We start from the raw sequence: 17,346 nt of genomic DNA on the forward strand, positions 1-17,346 counted from the left end.
TCTTTTGCTAATATCGCTTTCTAATTAGCACAGGATTATCATATTTCAAATGTCATTTTACTTGGAAAATATTTAAAATAAGATTTAAGGAAACAAAAGTTTCATTTATATGTATTAGCATTTTTTTCTAATATTCTTAATTGCAGATGCAGAGTGGGGGAGACAGAGAATGACTGGCAAGAATTGGAAAACGGAAATGGTAATTACGTGTCGTATTTTGATTTGTAAATAAAAGAGGAGTGGAAGATCCTTTTGGGATTGATTTCAATGACCTACATGGTCATGGGGTGTGTTACGCATGGGTAGGTGTCCCTATTCCAAGCTCAACTTCATGATTACACGCTCCTTTATGGTCGTGCACCTTACTTCTAGTTCTCGACTTGGAATTGGAGTTTCAGCCAAACCATAATGCTATATCTAATCTCCATTCTGAAAACAATTAATCGTAAAACGACTGGAATTCAACCCATTCCATTAACCAATAAGAAGGGCAAATGACAAGTCTATAAACTAACCGTCTCGTCAAAATTAGCGACAAATGAAGCCGACGAGACCTATGATTTTTAAACACTGCTTAAATTAATAGTTACCGTAAATTATAACTCATATAATTATGATGCGCATATGTATCGACTTGCTTTACTAGTTTTTGTTTACCCAATCAATTAAATCACCTAAATGTTTCAACAATTACAGTATGCATGTGGAACGTATATGTCCAGAAACAGACAAGGAATAATAATTGAGGGGGAAAATACAAATTTTATCACATACAAACACGCACCCTGTTACATGGATCTCGTAACAAATAATGCCCATCCACATGACGACTCTCATTCCGAGATGATTCGATTTACTTTCAAACCAACAGCTTTGAGCTCACAACTTGGGATGGATGGATTGGCAGCTGTATCAAAAATCTCAAAACTTGGTGTTGGTAAAAAGGGTCGCCCCACCTATCAAAGTAAATCCAAAGAGGTGGCTGTTACGACATTGTTTTGCCGTAGGATGTCTTTGAACCAGAACTACCGCCCCTCCCTCTGCCTCTTCCTCTTCCCACAGCCGTTGACGGTGGCGGTGCAGGTCTCGGAGCTGTCTGCTCATTCTTACTAGAACCAAATATAGATCCAATCTCTGCCGGTTTCTGGTTATTGTATGAAGAACTCGTTGAAGCTGAAGCCCGATGGTTCTGTTTCATGAATCCGATAGTATTCTGGGGCCGTTCAAAATATCTGCTTTCAAGGTTGAATTCCCGGAGTTTTGGTTGCCGAACATCCTACTATTGCTGTTGTCTGTTTGGTAGTTCGTGGGGATTGCAATACAACTGAATTCATAATTGTTCATGCCTGGCCCCATGCTACCATTACTAAAGGCTCCATAATCATTTGAGGAGGTACTAGACCGTGGAGGCCAGTTACCAAAAGGATCTATATCTTCAAAATTTGATGGCAATGATGTTCCTGCATTTAATTGCCTCTCGCCATTGCCCGACTCTGCAGTAACACCTGAAGATGGTCGAGGAGGCCACTCAATGTCAACCGCAGGACAAGAATTAGATTTTTGCTAGCTGGATACAGCAGATATCAAGGAAGACTGAGATTGTCTGGTGCTGATTGAATCGACTTATCACCCAAAATCGAGTGAACAGATAAATCATTCTTGGAAGGCTGACGGTCAGTATTACTGACATTGGCAGCTGCTCCAGTAGTAGGAACCCAATCTTCATCCCATACTGGGCTGCTTTTTGCAGAAGCCACTGTTCCATTTGCTTTGCCCGAGGCTTGAGATTGAAGCTCATTGGCAGCAGCAGCATGTTTGACCTCTGGGATTCCAGAATCAGTTAAAGTAACACCTCGCTTTTCTTCCATCTTTCTGAGTTAATACAATATTAAGAATCGCATCATTGAGAGAAAGAGACAGAAGAAAGAATTCATGTTTTACCACGAAATCACGCAGGTGTACAGAGAAATAGGTTTAGGGAATTTAACAAGCACACCAATAACATCTATACCTGTGAATATCCTTAACAAAGAGCATATATTTGGCAAACTACTGAACATTCATCTGTTGGGCTGTAAGAAGAAGTATGAGTAGAGGGAGGATGTGCTCTGCAGCGAATTCGATCCCATACTAAACAAGATGAATGGAAAAGACAGATAATGAGCTGTATGGCCCCCTCGAGGTCCCGATATACAATGGAAAACAACTGAAACAACAAAATGTGAGTTTCTTGTTATCTGCTTGGGAATTGAGTTTGAAACCGCTAGGGTAGACATAAGAGTTGAAGCAGAACGATCAACAGCTGTGCAACGTTGAATGGTTTGCAAGACATCCAGCACGGCTTTTTTATCAAGTGTGTGAACAAACTCTCTAAGCATAGCAAGCACCGACTCTGACCTGCTCAAAGAAGCAAAAATGGTTCATAATTAATCAAGATTAATAGAAAGGATAGCTATGCCGTCTTCTTTCTTTTTTAAAATCTTTGGAATTTTCAAAAATGAAAAGGCCCTTGTTCCGCACAATATTCGAGAACCAGAAGTATCATTTTTCCTTTTCCATTACACTCAAATTTATGGATGACCTCAATCATTTTCATCTTAGAAGCACGTCTGTTCAGGAAAATAGCAGGAATGATGCACAAGGAAACCCTAAGTTTATTTATTACAAAATGCTTTTTTTTAATAGATTACGTGGCATAACAGTCTTTAGTCATAACATTAAATCTAAAAACAAGACTATAATTTAATATTAAGCTAATTGCCTAAAAAACTCATACATACCGCAGCAACAGTTGTTTTAAGAGCTAAGCCATGAATGCGAGGTAGAATGACTTGTTTCACAAGCTGAAGACAATAAAGAATGACCAAAACATTAATTTAGTACGTTAACATAAGGAATTCAAACAGGAGTATATTAATGAAAAAATAAAAGAAAGACGCAAGAATGAAGATGGTCATACAATTACTGAATGTCATACTGTCAAATCCATATTTCATTCTGTACAAATTCCTATTTTAAAATGCTAAATAAGTCATTGGAAAGCTGCAATGCACTAATATAGCTTAAAGATACTTGACCAAAATCCACAAGGCATATCAGCTAGTTAAAAATAAAGCTTAAAAAATAATTTTAAAAAACCTGTTGTTAAATGTTTTTACCAGCTTAATAATGAAATATAAAGAACACCATACAAGATAAGAAAACATATTTTACCATACTTTTAAACGAGTTTTTTTAAAAAGAAAAAAAAAACTAAAATTCCACAATGAAGTTGTTATAGGTATTGTGTGTAATTTGTGGTAGGTTACCCATTATGATGATAAAAAGGGAATGAAGTTCCTTGCTATGGAGGAGTAAATCTGTTTTCCCATCTGATGCGAACCTCATGTACTTACAATGCAACCCAACAACAATAAATGAAATCAAATGGCAATTCTAACAGGGATTCTGGCGAATTTCCATCTCCTGATTCTATATAAACGGCAGATCAATAATTCAGTTCAATCAATATAATGCATTCTTGATTCTTCATAAGCAACGGGCTGATAATCCGTGTCTTTGTAACCTGTTCTTGGACAACCCTTGGGTTCAATTGCAGTCCTTGTTGCAGGGTTTCATGGCAAGCATGAAGTTTGCATCACCATTAGATCAGGGTCTTTTCTTTTGAATTGAGATAACCATCCAACGTAAATTAACAGATGGTGTACATATTCTATAAGTTGACGAACAAAACTTAATCTAATGAAAAGAGCTGGATAGACTGAATTTAGAAGTCTTTACTGTGACACAAACCAACCATGTTTCTTTACATTAATCCTCTTTAAGATGACGAAAACATAGAAGAAAAGATAACTTCCAAGAAGCACACACTAATCCTCAGACTTCATATTTGCTTCATTCAGATCCATACAAAAATGCAGCCAAAGAAAATGGTATATTACTTTATTCTTTCCTTCTGCTGGCAGTGTAATCACCTTCTTTTAGCAAGGAGAGATGAGATCTGAAATCCATAGATTCATCTCATTATCTATAGTCTAGGGAGAATATACATCATACAACAATCAACAGGTACAAATGGTTTTTACCCTTCCCAGTACCCAAAAATTGAAAATAGCAAGCATAAGTAACATCCAAGTCAATGGGTGTTCAGCAAAATCTCTTATTGTTTTCTAGCAGATTTGCAATCCATTCATGATCATTATTATTGCGTATAACAAAATATAGAGAAGGTAAACTTACGAAAATGGCAATCCATTAAAAAGAAAGTTGATGACAATCGCCTGTGTATCAAGTTGCCAGCCAAGCAATACAGATTTTCTCAAAACTTCCTCTTGTATGCGAGGATCATCATAAGCTCGAAGAAGCATGGGCAATAAATTGGATACTAAGTGCTCTGAATTTGTCTACAGTAACTGGAACAACGATTATTGTGATTGAACATGATTCATAACAAACGAGCTTATTGAAGAAAAGGGAAAACATGGCATTGTCATTTCATAAAGGAATGTTTTCAGCTATTCTTATTTAGTGGGGCTGTCGCACATAAGCTCAAAATTTTGGATGTCATATCTGAAAGAAATTATATCAAGCTTCTTAGTTTACATGATTCTTGCTATGTTTCTCCAATTCTAGGGATCCACTAGTTAATAGCAGTAAAAAGATGGCAAACCATAGAAATTTAAGTACGCATATTATATGTCCTTTAGCTAAATATTTAATGATAGATGCGAAATTGCATTATTCCAAAAAAAGGTATCCAAAAATTTTAAGCAATAATATTGTCAGGAGGAATTCCACAGCTATATTAGTATTTACTGGTAGTTGAAATATTAGTAAGAACATGACCTCTGACCTAAATAAAGCTTAAATATAATGCTGGTAAAAGGACAGAGGAAGAGATAGGGGACAGCAAAAGGGAGGGGGGATAACGAAGGATGGAAAGATAATTGAATTATTAAACCACTTTATTTTGTTACTAGGTAGTTCTATAAGCTTAATTGTAAATCTGAAGTAGTAAAGCTTTACGGGTATATTTGGAATTTTTACTATACGATTGTTGTTTGGATTTGTCTTATCCTACTACGTTTTGTTAGTTTTCTAGAGTCCCAGTAGTTGTTTGAGTCAATTAAGTCATTTGAGGATTAGCAATAAAAGAGTCTATAAACCAAATGATTCCTTCACTTGGGATATAAAAGTATTATAAGAGAATTTCCAGCAGTATTCTAACATTCTGTCTGTGATGCAACTCCTAAGGAACCCCATCTGTGAAGCGTAGGATCTTTTCTTTTTTCTTCATCGACTGTTGATACTTATCAATTTTTCTTTTATTCTCTTTCCTTCCATTTATTTTCTCTGTATCTCGAGAATCTCGTAGTGAAAATAAACTCACTGCCTATCTGTCACACACGACTGAGTTTGGGGGAACTGATATCCAAGACAAAACACCAAGGAGAATATGAAAAGCCCAAAAGAAAACCAAATAGCAATTTCTTCATACCAAAAAGTAGGTTATTAAAAACTGTTCCAAACCACAGATAACTTCATCACTTCCAGCCATAGTATGTAATTGCTACCAAATAGCAATTTCATCATACTGAAAAGAAAACCAAATCTAATTTTATTAAAAGAAACAAAAAGGAAAAGGAAATTTAGAGCCTTGAGAGCACTCTTTCAGAAAGCATACTACTTTAGGTACCTTGTTGATAATAAGCTCTGCATGCTTCACCAGCAACAACAAGGTCTCTCCTGCAGCAGTGCTCAGGACAGGTAAAAGAGCTGGCAGTGTAACTAACTCGAAATCACTTCTATCCTACAATTTATTTCAAGCAATCAGTTCATTACTCGAATAACATAGAAAATTATAGTTATACAAGAGAGAACTATAAAGGTTATTCAGGGTTACAACTGGATATAACAAATTTTGGAGAGAAAATTTAAACATGGTTTAAAATTATATATTAAACATGTATAGGATTACGTTTGCTAGCTTGCCTATACAATGGAGAATTTACAAGCAACACAAAGTATAATCCAACTGTCTTAGAAGTCACTGTGATAATTTTCAGCATCATTAACAGAAATATCCTTTTATCAGCTCATTTAGTATCTAGTAAATGCATTTAGCAAGCTGTAACCAATAATACTACTCATACCTTATAATACACAATTTCATAAACCCAAACCCAACTTCTTTAACCCGAAAGAAAAAAGCCTAGCACTCAAACATTTCATTCTTTTCTCTTTAAGACTCCACCACTGCCTCATCTTCATTCTTTTCTCTTTCAGACTTTGCCTCAGCCTCTCTCAGTTCCTCACTGCATCACTCATCTCCACCTCTACACCAATGCAACTAACTCCCTCAGCAGATTATTCACCCGCACCTTATGGCCTAACACCCCTCACTAAACAGAACAGGTCCAACCAGAGGGAAGCAGTACAACAAGTACACAGGCGTTTGCACTCTTCTTTTATGAATTGATTATTTTGGTTTACAATTTCTATTCTCTCCAAGCCAACAAAAAGGTACTTCAAATACTCATAGACTGCTCTTTTTTTTTGAAAAAAATAATTTTATGTTTTCTTTATCGGTAAATTTATATTCAACTTGATTATTTTTTTAATTTTTATTTCAAAATTTATGGGGGAAAATAATATCCAACATAAAAAAATAGAATAAAATTTTAGGATATAGAGTTTAAATATAAGATTTTATGGCTGCAATTATTCTAAACTTTCAAAAGGATGAACTTTTTCAAATAGCACCCCAAGTTTCTAATAAAAGAAATACCATTTACTATTCAATTCTGAGCTATTTGGTAAACCTTCCCTCTAGAAAGGTCCCTGTGCTGTCTACTTCATATGCCATAGGCAAGCTAGCAAAACTAATATCTATCAAACGAACAAAACCAACCAATTTATTGCTGTTCGGTTATTTAGGTTTCTTTCTCATATTTTGGTTGGTTTGGTTATTGAGAGATGTTTAGTTGGTTTGGCCCCATTTTTGATGTTTTCAAACTGAATAAACTACAACAACCAGAAGGCTCACTCCTCATGGTGTCCCCGTGATATGCTCTTGTTAATTTTATTTTCATGGGAATAAACTATTCATAGAGACCTATTGGGAAAACATTAAAGCATCATAGTTGGCAATGAAATTTTGTTTCTTATAAAAATATTTACTGACAAACAATTTAAAGCCAACTGTGGCCAGTTCTTGGTTTTAAAAGGAACAAGGTGCAGTCGCGCGCCTTTCGTAGGTGAAACGCACTTTTTATGCTAAAAGTTTATAAATTAATTATAGTATATTTTCACCCCATTACCCACTTGTTCACTTCTAAAACACTTAATATCCTCTCTACACTCTTTGCTTTTACCATTATTTGTCTATTGCTTCAGAGTCAAGACCCATTTCTAAAGTATTTCACACCTCTGTTTTGAAAACCGGACCGGATCGATCGGTTCAACCGGGAATCGTTATTTAATTCGGTTCAATCTAAATCGGTTGAACTGCTATTAGTGAACCGGTCAGAATCATTGAACCGTTCGAACCGGACCGGCTGAAAACCGGAAAAAATCAGGAAAAACCGGGATTTTTGTTTTTTTTTTTTAAATTAAACCAAACAACGTCGTTTGTTAAACGAGCCAAGTCGAACTCGAGTATTGCTGAGCTCGACTCGAACTTGAAAACTTTAAAAGTAAGCTCAACTCAACTCAAACTCACAAGCTAAAAATTATCAAGTTCAACTCAAACTCGAAATATAATATTGAAACTTGAACTCAAAAAGGCTTAAACTCAAAAAAAAAATTAGAAGCTCGATTGAAGCCTAAAATTCGAACTTGATTGATGTCGTAACCGGTTTTCGTCCGGGCACGAAATATTTTCTTGACGGGAAAATTGATGTAAATAAATGGTTTTGAAAATAATTTGGGAGTCGCCATCGGCCTTTTGAGTTAGGTAGGTTGAATACCTAAAAATTATTTTTTAAAAGAGTTTTAAGAAAACATCAATTAAAAAATGAACTGATCTGCGTTTATAACCAAAAATTCGTTCTTTTTAAAAATAAAAAGGGATTCGTGGTCGGTTACGTTTAGGGAAGGATTAGCACCCCTACAACGCCCAAAATTGGTACTTTTTAATTATAAATTGTCTCTATTATTAAAAATAAAAAAATTCAAAATATATTTAATTTATAATCCTATTATTTCAAAATTATAAAAAAATATTTATAAATATCGGAAAAGGACTTCTAGGTGCCTTAAGACAGCTCTTTTCTTTGATATTGATAAATATTAATTTAAATTAAATTAAATATTTTTTATTAATTTTTAATTTTAAAATACCAGAATAGGACATCCAGTTGTATTAAGACTGTCCTTTTCTTCGATATTAAAATAATTTATTTTTAAAATAAATATTTTTATTATATATATTTATGACTACATAATAAAAATATTTAAATATATAAACAAGTAAAATTAAAATAAAATACAATTAGAGCTATATATTTAAAAGTAATAAAAAATATTTAATAAATGACTAAATTATAGTAAAATTAAAATTAAAAACCTAATTCATAATTAATCAAAATTTCAGGGATTAAACATGCTATTTTCTTATTTAATAATTTAGTGACTAAATAAATTTATCTAAAATTCGAATATAAGATTAAAATAAATTAAAAATGTAAACTAGGGATTAAAATATTATTTATTAAAATTAAGGGATTAAATCTGTTATTTATCCTAAATATATATTTTAATATAAAGGACTAAAATAAATGAAATTAAAATTAAGATCTGAATTAAAAATATTATAAATTGATTTAGTGACTAGAATGTAAAAATTACAAGTTGGGATGGCTTCGGACGGGATTTACCCTTTGTGAAATTACAGAAATACCCTCCCAAAACGACGTCGTTTGGGAGAGGGTATTAATACCCCTAATCGGCTGGCCCTACGGGCCAGCTTCTCATTATTTCATTTCTGTTCTCTCTCTAAGAGAGAGAACAAAATTTCTCTCTGCCTTCTCTTAGCTTCCCTCACCGGAGGGAAGCCGGTCACCGGACGGCAACCGTCGCCGCCGTGACCGTCACCGCCGGCCACCGCATCTGGTGGCCGGAAAATTTTATTTTTCCACCATTAAATAGATCGGACCGTCCTAAGGGCGGTTCCGGTGTTCTTTCTTCTAAATGGCTCCTAATCAGAGCGAATCTAAAGAATTACCTTCGGTTTCCGAAGGTTTTGGTGACGTCCGGTGGTCAGGGCTTCCTCGGTAAGTTTCTCTTCTTTCTTTTTCTTTTCTTTCTTTTCTGCTGCGTTGTTGTTGAGATCATTGGTAGCTTTTTTTTTTTTGTATTTTGTTTCTCTGTATTTCTCTTCTCTCTGTGTATTTTCTGTCTCTGTCTCTTCTCTTGCTTGCAGATGGGGTGATGGCTTTATAGCCATCACCGGAGTGGTCATCGGACCGGGTAATAGACTACCCTTCGGTGAGTCACCGGACTACCAGTGGTGACTCACCCCTTAGCCATGGCGTGGACGGCTGGCATTGGAGCTTCTGGAGCCTTCGGTTGGGACGTGGCAGCGGTGGAGACGGCGAGAGCAGCAGCGGCGGCCGCGTGGCCCTAGGGTATCATACCCTAGGGTTTGCATCTGGAGGTTCTTGGACCGTTGGATCATGCCAGATCCAACGGTGGATGGATGATGGTGGCTAGAGTTTAGGGTTACATATTTAGGTTAAATGGTTGGGCCATTGTAATTGGGCCGGTCGATTGGGCTTGTATATTTTAATATTTATTTATGTATGTATTTAATATATTTAATAATAATAATAATAATAATGATAATAATAATAATAATAATGATAATAATAATAATAATAATAATAATAATAAATCAATATGGGTAAAAAATTAGTATCTTCAGCTGCCCTCTTTGCTCATTCTTGTGTTAACAGGAATAGGGCAAAGATGAAAAGATAATAAATTTTTTTATCCATTTGGCTTCACTTGATCATAATGGAGATGTTGAATAAATTCTTCTCTTTCTTTCAAATGAGTTCTTCTCATTATGAACTTTCCGCTGGGGATGATGTTGACCTCTTTCTTTCTGTGATAGAGTCATTCAAAAGGTTGAATAAGCTCTTGATGAGTTCTTCTCATTATGAACTTTCTCTAGAAAGGCTAATGCTAATCTATCTCCTTCTGTGATAGAATTATGCAAAAAGTTGAACAAGTTCTTCTTATTATGAACTTCTTCTTCCTTCTTCAGATGAGTTCTTCTCATTATGAACTTCTCTGGAAAAGCTGCTCCTTCAAGTGATGGATTTGAGCAAAAGGTTGAACAAATTCTTCTCATTATGAACTTCTTCTTCCTTCTTCAGATGACGAGTTCTTCTCATTATGAACTCTACCTGGCAATGTTGATCCATCAAATGATGAATTCAAACAAAAGTTGAACAAGTTCTTCTCATTATGAACTTCTTCTTCCTTCTTCAGATGAGTTCTTCTCATTATGAACTTTCTCTGGAAAAGCTGCTCCATCAAGTGATGGATTTGAGCAAAAGGTTGAACAAATTCTTCTCATTATGAACTTCTTCTTCCTTCTTCAGATGAGTTCTTCTCATTATGAACTTTCTCTGGAAATGTCAATCCATCAAATGATAGATTTGAATCTTTGCTAAAATCTTTGAAATTCCTGTTAAAAATTCAACAAAAATAAAAATGAATGAAAATGCATCTATTTTTGCAAATGCCTAAATATGATGCATGAATGTTAAGTTGTTTGATTTCAGATTGGTGAATTGAGTATTTCTTCAATTGTAAAAACCCAATAGATCTTTCTTCTTCAAATCAGAGAATCTATCATCTTTGACAAATGTAGATGTAGATATAATGTCACAAAACCTCTTGAGAATAAAACTCAATAATATAGGCTCTTGAAAAGCTTGCATTCATACAATGTTGATTCTGATAACAACTCATCTGATTATGAAGTGACCTTTTCAGATGATTTCACATATATCAATAGTTTTTTTAATATCGAGAAATCTTGAATTCTGATTCTGATGAGAGAATAAACTGTTATACTTGACAAAAATAGGATTCTCAGAGGTTGAAGCTTCAATATCTATGGAGAGATGTGGTCCAGATTCATCAATTGCAGAATTGACAAATTTTATATGTGCTGTTCAAATGACTAAGGATGCTGACGCACTTCTTCCGGTAAAAGATGGGAAGCCATTATGTGATGATCCCAATTACAAGAAAAGGCGAAACTTGTGCTATGATTTTTGGGAAAGGGATAAGCAAAAGAAGCTTGACAAGAAACTTCTTAATGAAGACGATTATGCAGTTCATCTTTTAATTCCAATGATTGGTTCTGTAGTTCCTACCAAACCAGATCAGATAACTCAAAGAACACTTCCAGAAGATGCTATTGAGTCTCCTTATTTCTACTATGAGCAAATTCATCTTCCAAATTCAATGATTGGTTCTGCCCAACCAGATTAGATAACTCAAAGAACACTTCCAGAAGATGCTATGAGTACATTCATCTTCAAATTCAATGATTGATTCTGTCAACCAGATCAGATAACTCAAAGAACACTTCCAGAAGATGCTATGAGCACATTCATCTTCAAATTCAATGATTGATTCTGCCAAACCAGATCAGATAACTCAAAGAACACTTCCAGAAGATGCTATGAGCACATTCATCTTCAAATTCAATGATTGATTCTGCCAAACCAGATCAGATAACTCAAAGAACACTTCCAGAAGATGCTATGAGCACATTCATCTTCAAATTCAATGATTGATTCTGCCAAACCAGATCAGATAACTCAAAGAACACTTCCAGAAGATGGCGAGCACATTCATCTTCAAATTCAATGATTGATTCTGCCAAACCAGATCAGATAACTCAAAGAACACTTCAGAAGATGCTATGAGCACATTCATCTTCAAATTCATGATTGATTCTGCCAAACCAGATCAGATAACTCAAAGAACACTTCCAGAAGATGCTATGAGCACATTCATCTTCCAGTTAAGGTTTGGACTGGGATATCACAGTACTTATTAGATGTAAAGCCATAATTTGTAGATTTGAAACATTTTCATGCTACTACACTGACAAGAGCTATATTCATAATTCTGCCAATTAAGAACATATTTTCTCTTTATTCTGCTTCCTCCATGTGCTGATGATTTTTCATTGACAAAGAAATGATGGCCTTCCTTCGAGTGTCCAGAAGTATGTTCTTAATGAGTGCTGAAAATGGAATCTAGTATGGGTTGGAAGGAATAAAGTTGCTCCACTTGAACCTGATGAGGTAGAAATACTTCTAGGTTTTCTTAAAAACCATACACAAGGATCTGTACAGAGACATGTTTCACAGTGATATCAATGTCTTGTTTCTTTTTGCTGGAATCAGTGCTGCAAAGATCGCCTTCTACTGTCCTAGCATATCTTTGAAAACAGAGGTGCAAGAACTGAATGATCGAGCAATTGATGAGTAGATTTGGCGGATTCGACCTTGTTGTCGGTAGCATCCCGTGTAACAATCTTGATGTCCATGGCTTTAAGATGGTGATGATTTGCTTACTTTGTATTCCATGTATTTAAAAGTATTAACATAAAGTGATATTCAGAAATCTTTAACTCATTTCAAAATTATGTTAATTCATAGAAGAATAAATTGAATTTCCAAAATAATTGAATCTCAAATAAATTGAACTTGAAATATAGAATTGTATTCAAAGTTATGACAAACATAAGATTGATAAAATTTCAAATGTCTCAACAAATTATTAGCATAAGTATTTCTAAATTAATCAAGTTGACACAATTTAGAGAAATGATGTAAGCTTTTGTCTGGAAGATCTCAAACGTTGTCAAAATGCTTGTAGATGTGAAGTTTCTCCCAAACTGTCAAAATCTTAAAAGGGTTCAATTGCCAGATGCCTAATATCAACCTGCATTTGAGCCGCCTTTTCAGGTTTTCAACTCAAATTCTTCTTTTGGTTACAAGATGCCCTTTGCGGGTTTTCACCTTGACCCACCCTTTTTTCTTTTTTTTTTTTTCTTTTTTTTTCTTTTTCTTCAAGCATAATATTTCTGACAGAATCTGAGTTTATTGGATTTCTCAGAATTTTCCATCCATTTCTGCTAAGATCAATGCTCCTCGGAAAAGGCCTTTTTTACAACGTATGGCCCTTCCCAATTAGGCATCCATTTCCCACGGAAATCTTTATGTATAGGCAAGATCTTTTTAGTACTAGATCACCCTCTTGGAATTCTCTTGGATGTACTTTTTTGTCATGAGACTTCATCATCCGTTTTTGATACATCTGTCCATGGCAAATAGCTTTCAATCTTTTCTCTTCAATAAGGTTCAATTGATCAAATCTAGCTTGGATCCATTCAGATTCATCCAATTTTATTTCTCTCAATATTCGAAGCGATGGAATCTCAACTTCAATTGGTAAGACTGCTTCCATCCCATAGACTAAAGAAAAAGGCGTTGCCCCAGTAGATGTTCGAACAGTAGTTCGGTATGCATATAGAGCAAAAGGTAACTTCTCGTGCCAATCTTTGTAAGTTTCAGTAGTCTTTGTAATGATTCTCTTGATGTTCTTATTTGCTGCTTCAACTGCCCCATTCATCTTTGGACGATATGCCACTGAGTTTGCATGTTTGATCTTAAACTGTGCACAAAGTTCGGTCATTATTTTGTTGTTCAGGTTCAGAGCATTATCTGTAATGATCCTTTCTGGTAGGCTATACCGGCAAACTATCTCTTTCTTTATGAATTTGCAGACTGTAGATCTCTTAATATTGGTATATGAAGCAGCTTCAACCCATTTGGTAAAATAATCAATTGCTACAAGGATGAAACAATGTCCATTCGATGCTTTTGGTGTGATTGCACCAATGACATCTATTCCCCACATAGAAAATGGCCAGGGTGCTGTCATTACATGTAAAGAAGATGGGGGTACATGAATCTTGTCTGCATATATCTGGCATTTATGACATTTCCTTGCATAATCAATGCAATCTGTGTACATGGTAGCCCAATAGTATCCATATCTCATTATTTTTCTGGCCATGGAAAGACCATTTGCATGTGTTCCACATATTCCACTGTGTACTTCTTCAATGATGCTTCTAGCTTCGCTGGTATTTAAACATCTCAATAGCATTTGATCATGCTTCTTCTATACATAATCTCTCCATCAAGAAAATATCCAGCACCATTCTTCTCAAGGTTCTTTTATCAATTTCCGATGCATTTGGTGGATAACTTTGATTTTTGATATATTACAGGATATCATGATACCATGGTTTACCATCTACCTCTTCTTCCACACTATAACAATGTGCAGGAATTTCATAAACTTGCATTTTGATTGGCATCATATCAACTTTCTTAGTTGCCTGAAACATAGCAGCTAATGTAGCCAAAGCATCTGTCATTTGATTTTCTTCTCGAGGGAGATAATTGAAGGTAACTCTCTCAAATTCTTTCACTAATTCGAGGGTAAAATTTCGATATTCCAACAATTTGGGATCTTTTGTTTCCCATTCTCCTCGTAATTGATACACCACTAAAGATGAATCTCCATATATTTTGAGACATTTGATTTTTCTTTCTATAGCTGCTTTCAATCCCATGGCACAAGCTTCGTATTCCGCCATGTTATTAGTGCAAAAGAACTCCAGTCTACTTGTAAAGGGATAATAAACATTTTCTGGAGAAATTAACACTGCCCCGATTCCTCGTCCCAAAGCATTGGATGCTCCGTCAAAGTAAAGCTTCCAAGATGCAGATGTGTCATTTGTTCTGACTTCTTCATTCATGGATATATAACAAATCTTCATCAGGAAAATTGAAACTCAAAGGCTGATAATCATTTGATACACGACTGGCCAGAAAATCAGCTATTACATTTCCTTTTATTGCTTTTTGGTTGACATATACAATATCAAACTCAGATAATAACATCTGCCATCTAGCCATTCTGCCTGTCAAAGCTGGTGATTCCATTAAGAATTTCAAAGGATCAAGTTTTGATATCAGCCAAGTAGTATGGTATAACATATATTGTCTGAGTCTTCGAGTAGTCCACACCAAGGCACAACATAGTTTTTGTATTGGTGGATATCGAATTTCACAATCAGTAAATTTTTTACTCAGATAATAAATAGCTTTTTCTTTCTTTCCAGATTCATCATGCTGTCCTAGTACACATCCCATCGAATTTTCGAAGACCGTCAAGTAGAGAATTAACGGTTTATCAGCATTGGTGATACTAAAATTGGGGCATTGGATAAATATTTCTTAATATATCCAAAGTTTCCTGACATTCTTCATTCCAGACTTCAGGATTGTTCTTTCGAAGTAATTTGAACACTGGATCACATTTGTCAGTTAATTGAGAAATGAACGAGATATATAATTTAATCTTCCCAAAAAGCCTCGAACTTCTTTTTTGTATTGGGTGGTGGAAGATCTTGAATTGCTTTTACTTTATCTGGATCAATCTCGATTCCTTTTTTGCTGACCACAAATCCCAAAAGTTTCCCGGAAGTTACCCCAAAAGTGCATTTAGCGGGGTTGAGTTTTAATTGATACTTCCTCAATCTTTGGAAAAGCTTTCTCAGATTTTTAATATGTTCTTCTTCAGTTCGGGATTTGGCAATCATGTCATCCACGTATACTTCAATCTCTTTGTGCATTATATCATGAAACAAAGTTACCATGGCTCTTTGATACGTTGCCCCTGCATTTTTCAATCCAAATGGCATTACTTTATAACAGAATGTGCCCCACATGGTTACAAATGTTGTTTTTTCCATGTCGTCAGGATTCATTTTTATCTAATTATATCCTGAAAATCCATCCATAAATGAAAACCATGCGTGCCCTGCAGTATTGTCCACCAATGTGTCTATGTGGGGTAATGGAAAACTATCTTTCGGACTAGCTCTGTTGAGATCTCTGTAATCCACACACATTCGAACTTTCCCATTTTTCTTTGGTACGGGAACAATGTTGGCTACCCATTCGGGGTATTTAGCTGCCTGGAGGAAACCTGCATTGATCTGTTTCATCACTTCTTCTTTGATTTGCAACAACATTTCTGGCCTCATTCGTCTGAGCTTTTGTTGGATCGGTTTATATTCTGGATTGATTGGAAGCTTGTGCATCACTATATCTGTGCTTAAACCAGGCATATCTTGATAAGACCAGGCAAAGATATCTTTGAACTCTTGAAGGAGATTTGTCAATTCTTGTTTTATCTGGACTGTCAGAGTAGTACCAATTTTCACCTCTTTTATTTCTTCATCTGTTCCCAAATTCACATTCTCAATCTCTTCTTTGTGGGGTAGAATTTGTTTGTCTTCTTTTTCTACCAATCTTAATAGTTCAGTAGGAACATCACATTCCAGTTCATCCTCACACCCATTGATTTCTTCCAGACATATAGGTTGCTCTAAATTTATCTCTTGATTAAATTTAGGAATAAACATGCTATTACATGGTGACACCTGCAAATTTAAGTCGGACATATTTCCGAAAGAATATAGTAAATTTATGAAATAAATAAATAAATGTAAGAAAATGTAAAGAATGATTGCCATCTGAAAATTTTAAAGAAAATTTCTTATATTAACATAATTTCTTTTACAAGATAACAAAAGTTTTCATATTTTTGAGCTAAACATAAAGATTAGTTCTGAATATTACTCTGCGTTAATATTAAAAACTATAGGAAGATCTTCAGTGGTCCAATTGTTGAGTGTTTCTCCAGGAAAACATGGGTGAATCCTATCCAAGTATTTGCCAGTCTTGTTGTTATTCATGATCATGTTGATAAATAATCCATTCATAGCTTCTTCAACTATGTCTTGATCTTTCGTCAACTTTTCTTCTTTAAAGGCTTCAACAGCTGTTTCTACATTAATTGTTCCCCCTGATCTAAATGTGGTCTTCAATTGTGGGAAAGACATGTGTTTCCAAAGAATTTCTTTCCCTTTCGACCTTGCCTTTATGTCTTCACATCTTCTTTTCATTTCTTTGTTCTTTTACTGAAAATTGGGCTTAAATCCAAGTCCAAAACGATCTTTCTTCATCTTTATACTGACAGGAACTGAAATCCCTTGAAGATTCTTTCCTAAACCTTTCCCAGCTTTAGCTCCAATGCCTAAAGTTTGTTGTACCGTCATCTTGGTGCAATCAGACAATCTGGGATATGGAATTTTGCTTCCTTCTGCAATGAAGGTTGCATTTACAAATTCAAGAGCTCGGAAAGAGCATTCAAGAGCATCATCATTGGTGT

General features: G+C 35.0%; 1 pseudogene; it reads right to left on the reverse strand.

Moving 5' to 3' along the window:
- Positions 1-859: 859 nt before the first annotated feature.
- Positions 860-17,346, reverse strand: part of LOC120157641 — a 35,893-nt pseudogene continuing 19,406 nt past the window's right edge.

This window comes from Hibiscus syriacus, unplaced genomic scaffold, assembly GCF_006381635.1.
Source record: "Hibiscus syriacus cultivar Baekdansim isolate YM2019G1 unplaced genomic scaffold, ASM638163v2 tig00111273_pilon, whole genome shotgun sequence".
Lineage (NCBI taxonomy): Eukaryota > Viridiplantae > Streptophyta > Magnoliopsida > Malvales > Malvaceae > Hibiscus > Hibiscus syriacus.